Source organism: Pelophylax lessonae, assembly GCF_965119305.1.
Source record: "Pelophylax lessonae genome assembly, chromosome: 4".
NCBI lineage: Eukaryota > Metazoa > Chordata > Amphibia > Anura > Ranidae > Pelophylax > Pelophylax lessonae.
The window spans coordinates 540,965,222-540,977,375 of record NC_138771.1 but is presented as its reverse complement, the minus strand read 5'-3'; positions in this window follow the sequence as shown (position 1 = coordinate 540,977,375).

Sequence of the window (12,154 nt, the reverse complement as noted above, 5' to 3'; positions counted from 1 at the left end):
TAAAGTTCGGGTCCCCATTGACTTCAATGGGGTTCGGTGTCCGGGAAAAGTTCGGTAAAAGTCCGGGACACGGACCCGGACTTTTTTTTAAAGTTCGGCCGAACCCGTCGAACACGGACATCTAGGTGTCCGCTCAACCCTATTTAACACATTAAAGGTACACATGAGCAGTTGTTTCAGGCTTGTTGACCATCATCACAGTTTCTTTAGAATAGGGCTTGAAGGACTTGTAGATAAATAAGAAACCACTATTTTCATTTTAAGTTTAGTTTTAGCCCACCTCAGCATACCACAGACACAGTGAACCTCAATTATTGAAGTATCTGAAGAACAGATGAAATAATGCCACTAAGAGCTCTAAGCAAGGTAGCAGCTTGGCAGAGAATGCATTAAGATAAAAAAAAAAAAAAAATGGACTTAAGAACCACTTTACTCACTGCAGAAGCATGGAGGATGTAAGTGGGCCCACTGGACATTCACGGGCCCCTAAACTCCTGCTTAGGGTGCCTTGTAGATAATCCAAACCTTAATAATAATCCTTAAGTAAGAATTTTTTCTATGCTGCTTAGAATAGCCAATCAGATTCTTTCATTTGGAGCTAGGTGTATGAGGGTAAATCTTAGAGCTGTAGAAAGACAATAATTTTCTCAGACACTTCGATAAATGAGGGCTAATGATTTGCTTTTCCTCATGAAATCATAAACACTGCTAAGCAACAATTACTGTAGTTGTATTATGCATTTATTCAAGCTATTTATTTATTTTTATTGTGCATTAAAAAATGTAAATGAAAATGATGTGCCAATAAAGGAAAGGTACTTGTGCTGTTCAAAGGTTTTTATATTGCATCTGAAAAAAAAAGAAAAAATTTTATGGTTACTGGTTTAACTAACCTAAAAACAAATAATTCATGATCCTTATACATTTTATGATATTCATGCTTTTCTTAACCACTTTAAGACCGGAAGGATTTGCCCCCTTATTGACCAGGCCCTATTTTGCGATTTGGCACTGCGTTACTTTAATGGACAATTGCACGGTCCTGCAATGCTGTACCCAAATAAAATGGATGTCCTTTTTTACCCACGAATAGAGCTTTCTTTTGGTGGTATTTGATCACCTGTGCGATTTTTATTTTTTGCGCTATAAACAAAAAAAGAGCAACAATTTTGAAAAAAAAATATTTTTCACATTCTGCTATATGACATTCTCAAAAAAAAAAAATTAAAAATCAAAATTTTTTAACATTTTAGGTCAATTTGTTTTCTGCTACATATTTTTGGTTAAAAAAAAAAAAAATGCAATAAGTGTATTTTGATTGGTTTGCGCAAAAGTTATCGCGTCTACTAACTAAGGGAAAGATTTATGTCATTTTTAATGTTTTTTTTTTCTAGTAAAGGAGGCGATCTGCAATTTTTTGCGGGACTGCGACATTGCAGAGGACAGATTGGACCCCTAGCTGATATTTTTGACACTTTTGGGGGTACCAGTGACATTACTACAGTAATCAGTGCTAATAAAATGCACTGTTGCTGTAATAATGACACTGGCAGGGAAGGGGTTAACAGTATAGGTGATCAAGGGGTTAAATGTGACCCTAGGGGAGTGATTGTAACTGTGGCTTCTGAGGTGGCCACAGAGACATGTGATCCTATATAGCAGGATCACAGGGGCTCTGTAAACATTTCAGGGAGAAGGACAGTCGGCTGTGTTTACGACAGCCGACCATCCTTCTCTCTCAGAGGGGAACGATCGCGGGTGTCAGGCGACAATTTGAGCCATCTGATACCCGCATCGACTTCCCCGCTGATTATCGGGGCTGGAGTGCGCCGCCGGGCAGCGCACACTCACCCCCTAGCTCTTGACAGACGAGCAATGTAGATCTACTTCGTTTTGCCTGTACGAGCCAGCCTGCCGCAGTAAATACACAGGAGCTGGTCGGTAACTGGTTAAGCTCCTTTAAAAAAAGATGGTCTGAACCATGCATAGCAAATAATGCACTTCCAGCTTCCATTTTTGCTATTCTCAACCAGGGTTGCATGGAACCCTTGGGTTCCTTCAGAGGTTGCTAGGGGTTCTCTGAGCTGTGGCTGATTGACCTCTCATCTGATGGTGCCTTCATAATTGTGGGGTCAACACCACCTGGCAGAGCCAGCTGCATGAAATCAATTATCTTTTCAGCTGTCTGTAGAGGTTTTATCCTGACCATTACTGTATAGGGAGGCATTATTCCCACTAAACACTAATGTGTAGTAAGAGAAATTTCACCCACTGACCAACAATTAATTGGTTTTAGCAGAGGTTCCCCAAGGCCTGAAAATTAATTTTAAGGGTTCCTCTAAAGTAAAACGTTTGAGAAAGGCTGCAGTAGACTAAAAAAAAAGGTTGTTACCAAGTCAGATTTGAATACTTGCATTAAATAATACATTAAATGATATAATAATGAATACTGAACCAAATTCATTTGTGCTTTTCCTATCTGTCTGAAGTTCAACTTTAACACAATATACAGTATATCTGGCATTAGGTCCAATTTTTGCTGGAGTTACTTTTTACAATTCTATGAGCCTGCAAATGTATTTTTATTAATAACCCCATTGTGATTTTTTGATTTATTTGCATTTAGGTTATAAGACTGTTTTTCTTATTAGGCTATGTAATTGATGCAGTGTAGAAGGTGACCATTTTTTTAATTTTATTTTTCAGCTCCGACTGGACTGTGCAAACACCATCTACAGTCACTGGAACGGACAGCTGCTGGAGTGTTTTACTCCTCTGATAGCTGTCCGTTCTTGTAATGCAGTAGGGAGGAGTGTGGTGACCTATTCAGTGCATCTTACAGGTCCCTTTTTTTTTGTTTTTATTCAAACTTTATTCGAAGTGTACAAAAGTACACTTCATCTATGACACTGTACAGCATCATGATGCACTGCTTTATAGTTTCATGCGGTTCTGTACAGTGTTCTGTGATAAAATACGGCATGCTGCATTTTATCTCAAGAGAGAAAAGAGAGCAGCACCATCTAAGTGCAGTATAAAGGATGCGTTTAAAAACAACAGATAAATGCAAACTTACAAGATGAAAAGAAAAAAGAAAACCGCGCTTATACAATAATAATAGCTGCCAGCATCAATCAAAAAATGACAAAATAAATAAAATATAAAATGCAGTGCTAATTTTAAACAATTGTTAAATGTAAATGTCCATTATAATACAGTATCGTAATTCATGCATTAAAGTATTCAAACTTCCACCATTCCGCTGTATGTGCATATATTTCTTCAATAGGTGAGCAGTCTACACCTCCACCAGATGACAAAGGTGATCAATCAAGCTTTAAGGAACAGCAATTGGAAATCCAGGATGACATGTAGTAAACGGCAGTATGAAATCCAGTAGAAAAAGGATGACTTTCTCTCAGTACCATTGACCGGTCATTCCAAAATAAGTTTCAGGCATATAAACGAAAAGGAAGCTCATGGTGAAGTATGTTCAAGTAGGGGATATTATTCAAAATAAAATTACACTCACCAAAATGAAGAAAGGCAATGGCCAAAGAATAAAATCATACAATCAGGATACAGGAGCCGCTGCACGAGCGGTGGACCTCTTCTGGCGTGTGACGTCTATCACAGGGTGGCTCCACCCTGATAGAAAAACTACGTCATCAGGGGGCATAACCTGCTACGATCTAGACATACATAGTTACATAGTAGGTGAGGTTGAATAAAGACAATAGTCCATCCAGTTCAACCCGTGTAGGTGTGTGTGGCTGTAATCATCTCACATAGCCCTGAGTGTTCTGTTCCTTGATGTACGTCTAAGAGTCTTTTGAAAGCCACCATACTACCCGCAGAAACCACCTCTTGTGGTAGAGAATTCCACAATCTTGTAGCCCTAACAGTAAAGAACCCCCCACGTTGCCTTAGGTTAAAACGCTTCTCCTATAATCGCATTGTATGCCCTCGAGTCCTCATGCAATCCCTTCGACTGAACAGCTTTTTTTCTAAGCTGAGATCCCCATTGAGATATTTAAAAATTGCTATCATGTCCCCCCTCAGGCATCTCTTCTCCAGGGAGAATAAATCAAGCGATTGCAGATGCTCTTCATAATTAAAGTCCTCCAATCCCCTAATTAGTTTAGTTGCCCTTCTCTGGACTCTCTCCAGCTCCAACACATCCCTCCTGAGGACTGGCGACCAGAACTGGACAGAATACTCCAGATGCGGTCGGACCAGAGTTTTATAAAGTGGAAGGATTATAGACTTATCTCTGGAATACATCCCTTTCTTTATGCATGCTAATATTCTGCTGGCTTTGGCAGCTGCCGCTTGACATTGCATGCTATTGCCTAGTCTATCATCAACCAAGACTCCCAGATCTTTCTCCATTTTTGATTCCCCCAAGGGTTCCCCTCCTAATGTGTATTGTGCTTTTATGTTTCTAGTTCCCAAGTGCAAAACTTTACACTTCTCCACATTAAACCTCATTTGCCAAGTCGTTGCCCACTCCGTTATTTTGTCCAGGTCATCCTGTAGGATATGTGCTTCATGCTGTGCAGTTATTGCCCTGGCCAATTTTGTGTCATCTGCAAAAACTGATATTGAACTACTGATCCCATCCTCAAGGCTGTTTATGAATAAATTGAACAAGGTTGGTCCCAGGACTAAGCCTTGGGGGACCCCGCTTACTACCTCAGACCAGTCTGAGTATGCGCTGTTTATTACCACCCTTTGGACACGCCCTTTTAGCCAGTTCCATATCCAAGAGCAAACTCTGCTGTCGATACCTGCAGACCTTATTTTATAAATTAAGCTCTTATGGGGAGCTGTATCAAACGCCTTAGCGAAATCTAAGTACACCACATCCACTGGTCTGCCCCTATCTAGCTCACAGCTCACCTCCTCGTAGAATGTTAAGAGATTGGTTTGACAAGAATGCCCATTTGTAAACCTGTGCTGGTTACTGCTGATGATGCTGTTGTCTTTAGCAAACTCTACGATATAGTCCCTTATCGTCCCCTCCAGAAGCTTACATACTATTGATGTCAAACTGACAGGCCTATAATTTCCCGGTATATGCCTCTGACCCTTTTTGAATATCGGAATCACGTTTGCTTTCCTCCACTCCCCTGGTACATCTCCTGTCCTAATACTGTCAGCAAACATCAGGAACAGTGGTCTAGATATAACCTTACTGAGTTCCTTGAGTACTCTCGGATGTACGCCATCCGGGCCTGGTGATTTGTTTGTGTTAAGTTTATCCAGCCTTTCCCTGATTTCACCCTCTGTAAGCCATAGTGACAAGTCCTGTGTATTACTACTAACCATACAGTCATGGTCAGTGTACCCCTCCATTTCCTGTGTAAATACTGACGAGAAAAAAGCATTCAGCACGGTTGCTTTTTCAGTGTCCTCTGTAACCATCCTCCCATCATCGTTACTTATGTGTGCAATATGCTCTGCCCTAGTTTTTTTGCTGTGGATATATTTAAAGAATTTCTTTGGTTTTTTTTTTTACTATCCTCCACTATTTGTCTCTCAAAGTTTATTTTAGCCATCTTGATTTTGTGTTTACTTTTCTTATTTGCCTCCTTGTATTGGTCAAAAGCCGATACTGCGCCCTCTGATTTATATTTCCTGAAGGCCAATTTTTTTCCCATAATAAGTTTTTTAACGCTACGGTTTAGCCAGCCAGGTTTGGCTTTGTCTCTTCTAAATTTATTTCCCATAGGAATGCACTGCAAGATGCATTTGCTTAATATGTTCCTAAAGCATTCTCATTTTTCCTCTGTGGTCAGTGTTCCTAAGGTTTGGTCCCAATTTACCCTTTCCATCAATGAGTACAATTTTGGAAAGTTTGCCCTTCTGAAGTTTAGGGTTATTATGTTCCCCACTTGCCTTGCTATATTGTTATTTACGCTAAATGTGATCATCCTGTGATCGCTAGAGCCCAGGTAGTCCTGGACTCATACCTCCGAGATTAGGTCTGGGTCATTCGTGATCAATAGATCCAGGACTGTGTTTTCCCTAGTCGGAGAGTCCACCAACTGTGACATGTAATTATCCTGTAAAGTTTCCGTGAATAGACGGGCCTTTTGTGAGTGTGAAGTCCCCTCTACCCAGTCAATGTCGGGATAATTGTAGTCCCCCAATATGATGACTGATCCTAGTTTTGCCACTTTACCAAATAGTGCTAAAAATTCTAGCTCTACCTCCTCCCCTTGTTTAGGTGGCCAATAGCAAACCCCCACAATTACTTTTCCCTTTTCTCCTTCCCTATGGAGTTCTACCCACACGGATTCTAACTCCATACTCATCCCTTCCGTAATGTCACTCCTCTCTATCACCCTTACATTGTTCTTGACGTAGAGACATACCCCTCCCACTCTTTTTCCTACCCTGTCCTTCCGGTACACCGAATACCCGCTAGACGCCGCTTATACTTCGCTTATACTGCTAACCGCGGAAGAGGAGGATCATTCCGCAGCACAGTATAACTTAGAATGGACAGCGGGACAGGAAGCCACTCTGTGGACCGCAATCTCACTCAACAATGGAACGCAAACAAACTAATTGGTATTAGTAAAAGTACATGGGCTATAAAGTAAACGAGATACAATGTAATAGCCATATTGTAAGTGTAAAAAAACAGGACATAAACCCAGAATCAGAGCCAATAATGATACAAATCAAAAAATGGGAACTGCTAATGGTATGTAAAATAAAATAAGCCATTAATGAAAACGAGCTAAAATGCCAAAAGGACAAATCCCTTTGCAACATTTAACAAATCCATAAAATCAGACCTAAAAATATTCAGATACAAAAGTACAAAAATATTCTCTGTGTATAAAGAATAAGATAGGAGACAAATCTCATCTACTCATCAATGAACATCATAATTTAAAAAAAATAATAATAAAAAAACTCTGCGTAAGAACAGTCACACACCCAAGAGGTCCAGTACAAAAAATCACATGACAAAACATATTAAACAAAATAACTTAATTTACAAATTGAAAAATAAAATTAAAATCCAAAATCAAAAAACAAAAAACAAAAACAAAAAACAACAAAAATAAAAATAATAAAAATAAAAGACAAAGTGTACTGAAAGAATACTGGCAGAAATCAACCATTATTGATAAATGAATTAACGTCCAGATCAACGTTCAGACCCAACGGTCTGAGACATTTCATCTGGTATATCCATTTGGTCTCAAGTTGTGATATCCCACGACGTAAATGACTCCCTCTCCAATTAGGTTTAAACTGGTCGTTAACCATGAAGGAGGTTCCTATTGGATTTCTCCCATGGTAATGATCGTAGTGTTTGGAAAGGTTGTGTTTGGGAAATCCTTTACGGATGTTATCGATGTGCTCGTTCATCCTGACTCTAAAGGTCCTAATTGTTCGGCCTACATAACTTACAAGATGGGCATGATAAATCGGCATGTAAAGGGTTCATCCACTCCAGTGGGAGGACGAGCAGCAGGGATTCAGGGAGTCTTCGCTGGTTCCCACTTCCCAGCTGTACTGGTGGTTCCCAGCACTTCCGGGTACACAGTGTTCCTCAGAGAAGAGCCGCTAACTTCACTTCCAGGTAGAAGGTGGAGTGGGAGGTGCATGCGTTTAAAGCATGCGTGCAATTGCCTGAGGAAGAAGCACGCATACTTTAAATGCGCGCACCTCCCACACCACCTTCTAACTGGAAGTGAAGTTAGCGGCTCTTCTCTGAGGGACACCGCTTACCCGGAAGTTCTGGGAACCACCAGTACAGCCGGAACCAGCGAAGACTCCCCGGATCTCCGCTGCTCTACCTCCCACTGGAGTGGATGAACCCTTTACATGCTTGTTTATCATGCCCATCTTATGAGTTTGCATTTGTCTGTTGTTATTAAATCCATCTTTTATACTGCACTTAGATGGCGTTGCTCTCTTTTCTCAGTTGTACATTTCCAGTTCCTTCTAGCTCTCATCAGAGCCTGCAGTCTTCTACAGCCAGTATTTCTCCATTGTCCTGCAATCAGCCCATGCTTGAACTTTATGGACATTTCAACCAGAACTTACTCCTGCATATCCCCTCCTCTTCTCAACCAATAGAGCGCTTATGTTTTTGTTGTTTTGCATTCTATCACTGCACACTGCAGTGCAGCTTCAGGCTGCATTCCAGTGGTAATGAAACCAAAAATAAAGAATTTTTTTCTGTGTGCTCTTGCGGTGACAGGCATTTTACAATGCAGTAAAACGCCTGTCACAGCACTATGTGTGAATTCATCCTAAGACTGGCTAGTAGCATCTGATTGTAAGCATTCCGTTTATTGCTGTGATTTTAAGTTAAAGGAGGAAATATGTAAAAGACTTCAGGAAGTTTTTCTTTTATAGCACTGACAATTTATGCAGCACTTTATATACAGTATATTGTATATTTACATCAGTCCCTGCCTTCACGGCTTGCAATCTAAGATCCCTAATAGGGATGATCGAACGGTTCGGGTCGACCATCGGTTCGGCCCGAACATTGAGTGTTCGAGGTTCGGCCGAATTTAGAACTTTTTGCCCAAAAAGTTGGGAATTCGGCAACCAGAACCGACCAAAATGCAATGCTTCAGGAAATGGGCTTTAAAAGCCCGTGATTGGACCAGAACCATTAGCAAAAGCCAATTGAGGGGGCAGGTGAATGCTAGGAATGTGATTGGAGTGACTAGGGGGTCACTAGACCAATCATTAGTGAATACGCCCCCCAGTATATAAGATCGCCCCGCCATATTCCTAGCATTGTTATACTGGACATGGAAGAGAGTAGAAGCAGTTCTGTTAATTTTACTTTAAAAGTGTCATTTAGCTATTTATTAGTGTGAGGAAAGGGATATCTAGTGTAGTTAGAGTGCTCCATTACACTTAAGTTAGCTTCAAAAATTTAGTTTCTGTGGGGAAAGTGTTAAGTGTAAGGGGACCGTAGTGTAGTGTAGGGTTAACTGGCAGTGACTGCTATGGCAGGGTGACAAAACCCTTCCATAGCAGGGTGACCGCTATAGAGAAATGATCATTTCTCTGAGTTGCTTCGGAACTGGAATATGGCTTCTCACCAGCCAAGCATTTTTTATGCTGCAGGGGCTGCCACTGCCAGTGCTTTTTTGAGGACATGTTTGATGTCAGACATGACATCTGAACATGTGTATAGGGGGTATATATACACATATATGTCTGTATATATACCCCTAGACATATATAGGTGTGATAGTAGCAGAAATAAATGCTTGCGCTAATGAAATCATTTACAGTAATATATTTATTTTACTATCACACCTATATATGGCTAGGTGTCTATATACATATAATTATGTGTGTATATATACCACTATACACAAGTTCAGATGTTTTGCCTGCCTCAAAAGAACCCAAAAAATGGCAAAAAAAACGCTAGCGTCAAAAAAAAAATGCCCAGGTGTGTTTTTGCTGACATTTTTTGGGGGGTTTTGGAGGCAGGCAAAACATCTGAACTTGTGTATAGTGGTGTATATACACACATCCATATATTTATACACACACCTAGACATATATAGGTGTGATAGTAGCAGAAATATATGCTTGCGCTAATGAAATCATTTACAGTAATATATTTCTGCTACTATCACACCTATATATGGCTAGGTGTCTATATACATATAAGTATGTGTGTATATATATCACTATACACAAGTTCAGATGTTTTGCCTGCCTCAAAAGAACCCAAAAAAATGCCAAAAAAATGCCAAAAAAACGCTAGCGTCAAAAAAAATGCCCAGGTGTGTTTTTGCTGGCATTTTTTGGGGGTTTTTGGAGGCAGGCAAAACATCAGAACTTGTGCACAGTACCACTATACACAAGTTCAAATGTTTTTCCTGACTGCAAAGAACCCAAAAAAATGCCTTCTATTAAACCGGCAAGGTGTTACAGCAGCGAAGCCATACTCCTGTGCTGAAAGTTTTCTAATACAAACGATCTTTTTTTTATGGTTCTGGACATGCTACAGAGCTGAAACTTCACATGTACACTTTTTAGACCCCCCCAGATCTGAAATCCAAAGTAAAAATCAAAAAATCTCTCTCTTTTTTTTTAAAAATGTTTTCAATAATTGGCTTTTTTTATCAAAAATGACAATTCTTAAGAACTTTTTTTTGTGTGATTTCGTATCTGGGGGGTCTAAAAGGTGTACCTGTGAAGTTTCAGCTCTGTAGCATGTCCAGAACCAGAAAAAAAGATCATATAGGTGTAAAAGGAGGGTCCCAAATCCCTGTTCTACTGAAAAATTATCTTTTTTTTTACATGTTTCTGGACATGCTACAGAGGTGAAACTTCACAGGTACACTTTTTAGACCCCCCAGATACTAAATCCAAAGTCAAAAAATCTCTCTTTTTTTTTTTTCAATAATTGGCTTTTTTATCAAAAATGACAATTTTTAAGAACATTTTTTGTGTGATTAATAGTTAATGGGGCATGACCCAGAACCCTAGGCACTTTTTAGGGGCATTTATTGGGTTTTAGGGCTTAAAAATGGTGTTTTTTGATTACCGAAGTTCGGGTCCCATTGATTTCAATGGGGTTCTGAAATCCGAACCAAACTTTTGGGAAATTCGGGTGTTCTGATCGAACCGAACTTTTCAAAAGTTCGATCATCCCTAATCCCTAACTCACATTCATGCATACACATACTAAAGCTAATTAAGACAGGAGCCAATTGATCTACAAGCATGTCTTTGGACACAAGCACAGGGAAAATATGCAAACTCCATGCAGGTACTGTTGTGGTTGTAATTCAATGCTAGTGGCACCAGGCAGAAGTGCAAACCATTACGTCACTGTGTTGTCCATCAGTAGTCCAAAGATCCTGCATTCCTTTTCCATGTTCACACTGATCACCTTACATAAAGTAAATGGACGTCCCCAATGACAGTCACAAGGGGGTAATGGGACTTTTAATGTGCCTACTTATTGAAGAGATCAGACTCATTCTCAATTATAAAAACATCAAAGTTTATTTTAATACAATGACTATCCATCTATGCAACAGAGCTGGCTGTTAGTCCATAAAAACAAAATTTAAATCAACATACATCCATATAAAAAAAAGTATATACAACACCTTATTGCAGTATGGATCCCTATCCACAGTAATGATATGACATACAAGTGTTGAGCATTTATAGGAATAAATTATCCCCCAATATACCAAAACCATTTGGTTTTAAAAAAAACATAGATCAGCACAAGGGACTACAGTTTGGCTTTTCTAAATGCTATTTACAAAAAAACACCTAAGTGCAGTATTAAACCAATACGGTTTATTCTCAATGGTTAAAAACACTCACAAGATATCAAATATAAACTCGCTTATCATGTGGTGTGATGCCCACCACTTGTCTCTGTCCTGGGGTCTGGAGTGGACCGCTCATCAAAAGACTGAGTTGATCTTGCTGTAAATGTTATTTCATGTCTAGGGCCTACAAATGTAATAATCAATCATTAATAGTTGCCAAAGTTTTCCTTAACTTAGCATGGTGTTGGGAATAGTGTAAAATTATTTTCATTTTATTTGAACCTTTTTTCTTAGTAGATCCAAATAATAGTGAGTCCATCCACAGTTCTATATTATGCTGATCTATTTTTAATAAACCCAGAAGGTTTGGTATATAGGTGGATAATATATTCTATGAATGCTCAGCAATTGTATGTCATAATATTACTGTTGATAGGAAACTATACTGGAATAAAGGGTTGTATTTACTTTTCTGATATGGATGTATGTTCATTTAAAAAAAAAAAAAAATATGGACTAACAGCCAGCTCTGCTGTGTGGCTAAATAGTCAATATAATAAAATCATTAAAAAAAAACTCTAATGTTTTCATAATTGTCTGTGATCTCTTAGATAAGTAGGCACTTTTAGAGTCCCACCAATTCCCTCTCGCTTGTCCCCCCCTTCCTTTCCTGACCTGGGTACCCATACCCTTTTTATAGCTTGCATACAGTATAAGCCTTTAAAATAGGGACTTTTGATTTTTTAAGTTCAGATCCAATAGACTTTAATAGAGTTCTCAACTCTCGAGTCCAAACTTTTTACATGTTCGAGAGTTCTGGTGCAAACCGAACAGGGGAGTGTTCGGCCCAA